Genomic DNA, 9,165 nt, shown 5'->3' on the forward strand with positions numbered 1-9,165 from the left:
CCACCCCATTCAGCCAAATGGCTTCAAATTCAAATTCTCACTACAGGTAATGCAGATCAACACTCTGACCCTCTCTGAAAAGATTCTACTTTACAGCCAATTTTCTCAGATATCTCTGCTTGGTGTATCAAAAAAAATATGTGAATTTAATATTTATCAATATAGCATGAATAAATTATGAAATAATTAGATTATTCCTAAGTTATGTAGCCCCTTTCAGAGTATCACATTGAGAAGTTATATATCACGGGCACTTATTTTAAAGACAGCCCCAAACCATGAAATGCATTCTTTGGAGTGGTGCTGGAGACTGTGGCATGTTTTGGTCCATGCCAAGGGCAGGCTCACCTTGTGTCTGAGCTCATTTCAAACCATATGCTCTTAACATCTCTTTACTTCAACTGACTGGTCAATTTTTTGTTCCTAAAATCACCATTCAACCTTGGATCATAAGATGTTCGCACATACTTTCACAGCACCGGTATGTCTCCTTCCTAACAACTTTAATAATGGCAATTTTTCATTTATTTTCAGTGATTGATTCACCTGTCTCCCTCAGTAACTGCGACTTCCACAGCAGCAGGGACCATGTGCATTTCTGCTTACCAATATGTCCCCAGAAACTAGCATAGCTTCTGGGACACAGTAGGGGCTTAACAACTAGCCACTGGGGGAAAGATGCTATGGAATATACTCATTGGTGGAAATGTTTCTGCTTCTAAGAGTGGATCTGCCAAAAATCATTCAAATCAAGGCTAAATAAGGTTAAGGCTCAGCTATGCTGTTTTTTTCTTTAAAAAATTACAAGAAAGACTTTGCTGCTATTTGGGTTTAAACTGATTTTGGAGACAATTATCAAAAGGTTTGACTAACAATTTAACAACACTCATTTGGATATGTATGGCGATGACCAATTTTAAAACTTTTTTTTTTTTTAATGGAATAAGAGTTCATTTTCAAGAAGGTTCACCCAGATTAGGCCAAATTTAAAAAGATAAGAAAAACTATCACTTACTTTGTCAGGCGCTCTCTCTCTATTATTTTCATTTAATCCTCATATCTGAATCTTACCCCAGGTCACAGATGAAGAAATGGAGGGAGCAAGAGGCTGGGGTTAGACACTGACTAAGAGGCAGAGCCAGGATTCACATCTAGGTCTATTTGATTCCAAGAGCTATGTCTTAAATCTAAGCCAAACTTTAAGCTAAAAAATAAATGCTGACATTGAATAATAATGTATTTGTTGCTCCCTCTTATGAAAAGGTACAAGACTACAGCTTAGTACCATCAACTGGGGCAAGTATTTAAAATAGAATTTGGATGCCAATGATGGGGTATAAGGGAAATGAGAAAATTCACAAAAAAGGAATAAGGAGGGATATTAACTAACATTAACCGAAAGCTTGTTTTATGCTATATACTGTATTAGATGCTTTCATAGTAACATTTATTTTAATCCTAAGACTCCTGTGAGATGGGTAATAACAGTCAAGAAAAAAGTGGTATAGAATAACTGGTATTTGGCTACTCCGATGCTCCTTTCCCCCTTTCTTTCTAAGGATGTGAACCGCCCACATTTCAGCTGAGTATTGTCTGGAATAAGGACAACATTCCCCAGTCTCTATTCCAGCTTAGTGAGGTCACAATACTAAATTCTGGTCAATGAAATGTAACAGGAAGTGTATGACAGCCTCTGGGAAATTTCCTTAAGAGACCAAAGATGCTTGCATTCCTCTGTCTCCTTCCTTTCCTTCCTTCCTCCTTTCTACATTGCATGTGATGGATAAAGCTCCATCTAGGGCCATGAGATTGAGGGCCTCATCTGATGTTTAGCAAACCTAAAAGGTGGAACCAGCCTAAGCCTCAGGAGATTTGTGAAATCATAATACCAGTTCTGGATTGTCTCTCTAGAAATTTTTTTAATGTGAAAGAGAAACAAACATCACTTTGTTTATGCCACTGTTCTTTGCAGTCTCTGTAACTGGCAGCTAATTTTAACTAATCCAGAAACTTATCCAAAGTGATCATGTAAAGTTCAAACCCAGGCCCACCAGTCTGCAAAATCCACACTCTTAGGCAGAAGCCTGAAGAACTCCTGCTTATAATCTGCAAAAGATTGGTGGTGGGGTAAGAGTGTGTGTGTGTGTAAAACTGCTGACAAGAATTTGACAGAAGGAAAGAAGGAAAGTTTGAATATGCTCGCAATTCTGCATACCTAAGAGACAATCAAAGGGAATATGCTACTGGACAGTAAAGAATGTAGTCTCCATCAGAGGTGGACAGAGAAAGATCTGTCACCTGCATGGATCTGGAAAGAGAAAGGAAAGAGAAGCTGTGTCTCTGAAAGATGCTGCTGTATTTTATTTCCCATCTATATTTTATAAATTTCCTATATATATTTATTATTCTCTTCATAGAAAATTCTAAAAGACTCAGTCACTATTTCCACAGCCAAATTTGTCAAAGTGTAAAATTGTGTTTAGAAGTCTCATCATAATTATTAAGCACTCATTCTGTGCCCATCAGTATGCTAGATATCAAGCACAATATCAAAAAAGCATCAATATTGGTTTCTGACCTCAAGCAGCTCAGAACTTAGGTGAGCACATAGAAAACAACCAAGTACTACTTACATGAAGAGATGGATCAGTGCAGGTGATAATAATCAGAAAGAGACTCATGAAAGAGAAGTAAAATTTAGAAAGACCTAAATTCTATATGTTTGCCTTATATGCCCCAAATATTGTCTTAAAATGACCAATCCACCCTCAGGGCTCAGTCAATCTCTTTCTGGTAACCTGAGAAAATCCAGAAGAAAAAGACATAGAAATACTCTGTTTTTTACAGCATCCCATTGGTTTGGGGCAATATCTAGTGGTAGGCTCCTCACATTCATATGATAAAGGAGATGACTGTGAGCAGCAATGTGGCTGGTTCCTCTGCCCAATGGCACAAGCAGAGTCACAAATAACAGAAATGAAAGGATCACTACAAATTGTGTTATTGAACTGCATGACCTACATGGAGCAATCAACTCACTCCTAGGTTTGGCAGGGCCTTTCTGAGTTGATTCCCTGAAAAACAAAACAAAACAATAAAACCCAAACCAAACCAAAAAAGTAAAAAAAAAAATTTAAAAAAGAGAGACTCTGAGTGTCAACATCTCTGCTCCATGTGGCTGCCTTGATAAGAGTTCAGATTTCTCTGTGTCATGAGAAAATTTTTATGATTAATGGAAGACAGAATATTATCCAGTATTAACAGTTATTTTCCAATTCTGTATTATAAAATTATTTCTGATAATGAAAAATTCTTTATTTCTTTAAATTAATTAAAACATTGAAAGTCTACAGTGTATAAAAGAAAGCACTGGAATTCTGGAGAGGTGAGGCAGAATACGAAGGTAAACAGGAATCATTATTCCTTTTCTCAGAGGTATGTAATCTACAGGGGAAGCATGCAGCACCTGAAAGGGGAGGAGAGGTTGGTGGGCCACGCAGGGTTGAAGGAGGAGCATAGGAACATGGGTCTGGGAAAGTTTGGCTAGCTTTACAGTGCTCAATTGAAATACTACTTTGCAATATTTTCTCAACACCAGGGTTCAAGTTTGTTAGTCCTACTGAGACATCAGGTTAGAAGAAAAGAACAAAAGTGAGAAGGCATTTATGGCTTTGCATTCTCAGAAAGTCATCCTGCTGGTTCAGCTGTGTATGATTGAGCATATTATCATTGATGAAGAATTTTTATTTATTTTTGATCAAAGACTTCACCATGTTTTCCTGACCTTTTCAATCTCCTGGTTGCAGAGTTTTAACGTGAGCTCTCCTCGGGCCTGGGAGAAATTCTGAGAATGACCCCTGAGAATGAGCTCAGTGGTGAGAAGTCCAAGGACAGGATGAGGTCGACATTGCAAGTGTTTTTGGAATAAGGTAGCTTGACTAGAAACTGTAATTGTGCAAGGCCAGCTGTGCACTTCTGTGTGAGCTGATCCCTTATCATGGTCCCAGTCTTAAATATTCACGACCAATTACTCTGTGTTCTCAGCCCACTGTGCTGATTGACCCTCTGCCTTAACTATATGACATCCCTTCCTTTTATGACAAGTGTTAGGAAGGTGATCTTCCAGGCTCTTCTTCAAGGGAAAAACACGATTTCCTGCAGCAGGATGCCCGCCATCTCCAACTAATCTGTCTTCTTGGAAGATGTCCAAATATTTCTTTGAAAGTTTCCCATGCATCCCATTTAAAGAATATGTACTGTCATCTGGGTCCCATATTGGAATCTGCCACACAGGAGCCAGCCAGTTATTGACTATTGTCTCTTTCCCATCCATAAAATGAAGACTTCTAAGAAAATATTTGCAAGTGAAGCCAGGCTGAAAGCTTAGAATTAAAGCAGAGTTAGTGCTCCTTAGCTCCTGTGAAGTGATATAAAAAACGCCCTGATGGGTTCTGCTAGTGACTGAGACAGTGCTTGCTGGGATCCCTGTAAGAATTCAATCTGTGTTCCCTGGACCATGTTGAAATCTGGGCAAAAGTTTTCCTGATACTGTGAAAGCAGCTGGTTTCTGAGGTTCCTCATAGTCAACTTTTTCATTTATTTGATTTGAAGTAACCCAGGTCTAATACCAGCTAGACCTTGATTCCATGCCCCTCCCATCTTTTTTTCCTCAATGACTGTGTGAGTATGTATTTGTGCATATGTGTTTCTTGGCCTAATATTAGGCTATCTGTTAATTGTAATACACATTTAATACTGAACTTCAATTCTAACCTTAACTGATTCTCTAAGACTAGGACATAATATGTATGCAAATGTATGTGTGTGTGTGTGTGTGTGTATGTATATATACACACATATATATAGTTTGTTAAGAATTTTTAAGAATCAATATAAATTGTAAAAGAACAAGATTCAGAACATTTTAGAAATAGAGGAAAAGAGATATGAGTCAGAAAGTGTATGAGAATTGGTATCTTGGCTTCTGCTGGTGGCTCTTCTGTCAGTGAGATCTGGGGCAAGCCACTAACAGTTTAGGCAGGAGTTTCTGTTTTCTATGTGTTTAATGTAACTATCCTGGACTATATCAGAAAAGAAGATAGGAGTATTTCATGTTCCAGATATCTCAGACTTCGTTTCATCTTACCACTCATTTATCATCCAACAAATGTTTATTCTATGCCTACTGTGTGCAAAACACTGGACTGGTTTCTGAGGATACATTGGCCCATTTGATGGATGTGGCCTTTGCCCTCCTGGGGTCCACAAGTCTCCAAGCATTCCTCCAGGGACCGTTAGGCTGGACATGATAAATCAGTGGGGACTAACTAACCAAACCCCAGTGTGTCCCCACACCACAGTTCTCTTTGTCTTTGTCTCCTGAATCCTATGTATCCAAATGCAGGCACACCTTCCAATTATCCACTTATTCTACTAATTTATCTCTGCTAACTTCTTTATCTCCAATTCAGTCTCTCCACCAAATTGTTTTTGGAGGATATAAAAACAAATAAACATGTGCCCTCAAGAAACTTAGAGTTTTAAAAAAAAATAGAGGCAAATATGTAGCTGGATATATGAGCAAATTCAGGGCTGATTAATATCTCCTAGTACAGGATATTGACATGTTTCAGAGCCTATGACTCAAATATGCTTTATAATAGCTGAATGTAACCAGGTCACCTTATGAAAAAGAGCAGTATGATAATAACTCAGGCATCCTTTGTCTCATTACAAAATTGAAGGGCAAAAGTAGTTGGGTCTTACATTGGTAGATGAAAGAGTGGGCTAAAGTGGAGAGGACTTCCCAGATTTCTCAGAGAAATTGAGACCTAAAGGGCAAATTAAAAAAAAAAAAAAAAAAACTTAAGGCTTAAGGAAGCCTGTTGTTTTTGTGAGCAGAACAGCTTTTGGTGTCTGGTAAAGGCCTCTGTGTAACTGGGGGAGTTACAGACAGATTGATTACAAGTAAAAATGAGGGGGGAAGCATACTAAAGGATGAAACAAATATGTAAGTGGGTGTAAATTTTATAATTTTACCTTCATTTTTGAGTGAACTTGATTATCAAATAAAATGCCTGGATTTGCTTAATTTACTTAACCAATTCAATAATCAGATACAAAATTTTGTTCTTCAGGGTCCTCAAGGACACAAACACACAAAAAAAGATGTGTGCATTCTGACAAAACATAATCATAATGCAAATAATTTCTATTTATAAACTATTTTATAGTTCATGCATATCACTCAAACAGTGTATTACTGTCATTTCAAAATAACATGCTCTCTCCTCTGTAGTCTGCACACCTGAGTGTGACAGCATCTCTTAGCAGTCCCCAGTCTTGTTGAGTCATTCTGTTCATCCTCCTGTAGCTCAGGCATCATTCAGAGGCCCAACAGGTTGAGAATTGACAAGTGCTTAACTATGGATACCTAACTTACTCTGGAGGAATGCTGTAAGACTGTGGACCTCAGGAGGGTAAAGGTCACATCCATCACATAGACTAGCTCATCCCCAGAACCCAGTGCATTGTTGTGCATATGGCAGGCACCCAATAAATATTTGTTAGTTAATAAATGAATGGGTGAAATGAAGTCTGAGGCTTCTGAAATGCACATCTTCTCTATCTTGTATAGTGCAGGGTCCTCTCAAGATTTAATCCCTAGCTCTGTCTACATTAACATGTTCTTATTTGATTGAAGAATCAACACACTTAAAGACTGGGATTTGGAAGTGAGAAGGAGTACATGGAAGTGATTCAGGAAGACAAGGAAATGAGACACAAGTGGCAACATTTGTCAAAGTAAGATAAAAGAATACTTATTACAAGATTACTTATTATATTTCTCATGTCTGTGCATGTCTTCATCTTCACCTTCTGGTAACATATACATCCATGTTGAATTGAGCCATTTTCCCCAAATCGAGGATCTTGTGATTTTGAAGTACCATAATATCTTGAGATTTCTTTGATAATTTTTGACCAATGGGTTCTAGAGATGCTGGAAACCCTGACAGTATAAAATAACAAGACAATGTAAAAACATGAGTCAGAAAATCATGACTGCCTTTAGACATAGCTACTTAAATATAGCATGGTGACTAAAAGTATGGATTCTGGAGCAAGACTACTTAGATTCAAATCCTGACTTTGCCCTTGTGAGCTGTTTGATTTTTGTTGTTAATTAATTTCTCTGTGCCTTAGTTTTGTATTTCAAAAATGAGTTGTGGTGAGGATTAAATAAACAATACTGTTAGAGCAGTTCTAGGCGTATAGGAAGTGCCATATTAATCTTAGCTCTTGTCGTGATCGTGGGTAAGTCACTTATCCACTCTGGGTTTAAATTTTCCAGGTATAAAATGAGAGATTTTGACTAGATTTTCTCTAAGGCCCTCCTGAACCTACTGTTTGCAAATGCTTACAGTCCATGTGCTTTTCTACATATATGTATGTAGTTTGTGATAGGAAAGTGCATGATTAGTAAATGCTTTCCTTGATTGATGCAAGGACATGTTATTAGGGGATTGAGACAGTCTTCTTCACTAGGCCAAATTCCTTGAGGGTAAGAGTGTATCTTTTCCTCCTCAGGATCCCAAGGCCTAATGTGGTGCCTGGGGACAGTGGGTGCTCTGTAAACTGTTAATGGATATGGAATAAATGCCTATGTCTTGTGTACCCAGATATATGGGAATGGGAAATGGTTGTAACTCCTTCCTAGGCCTTATCTCAATTAAAGCTACTTACACCGAATATTCAAAAAGCATTAGTGCTCTCTACTGGAGACATTCCTAGTACAGGAATTCAAGTTTGAGTTTTTGATGGCAAATTCTGATTTGAGTTCATAAGTCCTGGATTTGAGAAGTAGGGTATAGCAGATACACATAGTTTACTGTGTTGCAAGCACAGATTTGGTGTTATGGCACTGAGGATGGCATGATCAGCATTAAAATGCCAAGTCTCATTTCTTTGCCATGTATTTATGCGTTTTTTTCCAGAGCAGCTTTATCTATAGATTTGTACACATGTTGCGTTTGCTTTGATTCATTTTAAGTAAAAAAAAAAAAAGAGAGAGAGAGAGACATAGCATTAATTGAAAAAGTAATGTTAAGGAAATGAAAAGACAACCCACAAAATGGTAGAAAATATTCACAAATAATATATCTGATAAGGGACTTGTATCCAGAGTTCATAAAAACAAAACTAAGCAAAACAATAGGATTTACATTTCTCATTTAAGTTATTATTTTCTCTACACCTCAAGTCTTTTTTTTTTGTCATTACTGTTTTCTTTTTCATTAATTGAATATTTTCTAATATTACTTTTTAACTTCTTTAATGATTTTCTTGCTATATATTTTTAGTTATTTACTTAGTGTTTGCTTTAGGCCTTACCATATATGTCTTATCAAAAACAGTTTCACAATTACACCAGCAATTTCAGAGAATGTAGAAACAGCATTCCCATATAGCTCTACTCTCTTTTCTTTCTTACTGTGGTATTCTTGTCATAGGTATTATCTCTATGCATGTTATAAGCCCAACAATACATCATTATAATTATTATTCCTTTATGTAATTTTATGTCTTTTAAAGAAGCTGAGAGGAGAAAAGAGAGCAAGTTTATACGTATAACTTTTTTCTTTTTTTTTAATTGAGTTATAGTCAGTTTCCAGTGTTGTGTCAGTTTCCAGTGTAGAACACAATTTTTATGTTATATGTATAATTTTTCTCATATTAGCCTTCTTTCCATTTCAGGTTCTATGCATTTGTTCCTTTGGATTCAAGTGAAACATCTGGAGTCAATTCTTAACCCAATGTTGGTTTGTTCTCACCAACCTCTTTGCCCTGCTATTGGAAAATATATTACATTTCTGTATGTTATATGCCCACAAATACAATTAAATGTATACTGCTTTATGATTTTTAAACAAGATAAGAAAGGATAAGAAATAGGCAATTATACTCCTTTATAATTGCATAATTACCTTTATCAGTGTTCTTTGTTTTGTGTGTGTGTGTATTCAAATTACTGTCTTGGGTCACTTGCTTTCAGCCTGAAGAACTAACTTTAGTATGTCTTGTAAGGTAGGTCTACTGGCAGCAGATTCCTTCAGATTTTGTTTTCCAAATGTCTTTTTATTTCATCTTCATTTTTAAATGATA

General features: G+C 36.8%; 1 long non-coding RNA gene across 1 annotated transcript; it reads left to right on the plus strand.

The window, feature by feature from the left end:
* The first annotated feature begins 3,255 nt into the window (after nucleotides 1-3,255).
* On the plus strand, nucleotides 3,256-9,165 carry LOC141573732 (uncharacterized). Its single transcript, XR_012499749.1, has 3 exons — nucleotides 3,256-3,929; nucleotides 6,704-6,804; nucleotides 8,758-9,165. It is a non-coding gene; the product is annotated as an uncharacterized LOC141573732 (long non-coding RNA).

The sequence above is a fragment of the Camelus bactrianus genome, chromosome 17 (assembly GCF_048773025.1).
Source record: "Camelus bactrianus isolate YW-2024 breed Bactrian camel chromosome 17, ASM4877302v1, whole genome shotgun sequence".
Taxonomy (NCBI): domain Eukaryota; kingdom Metazoa; phylum Chordata; class Mammalia; order Artiodactyla; family Camelidae; genus Camelus; species Camelus bactrianus.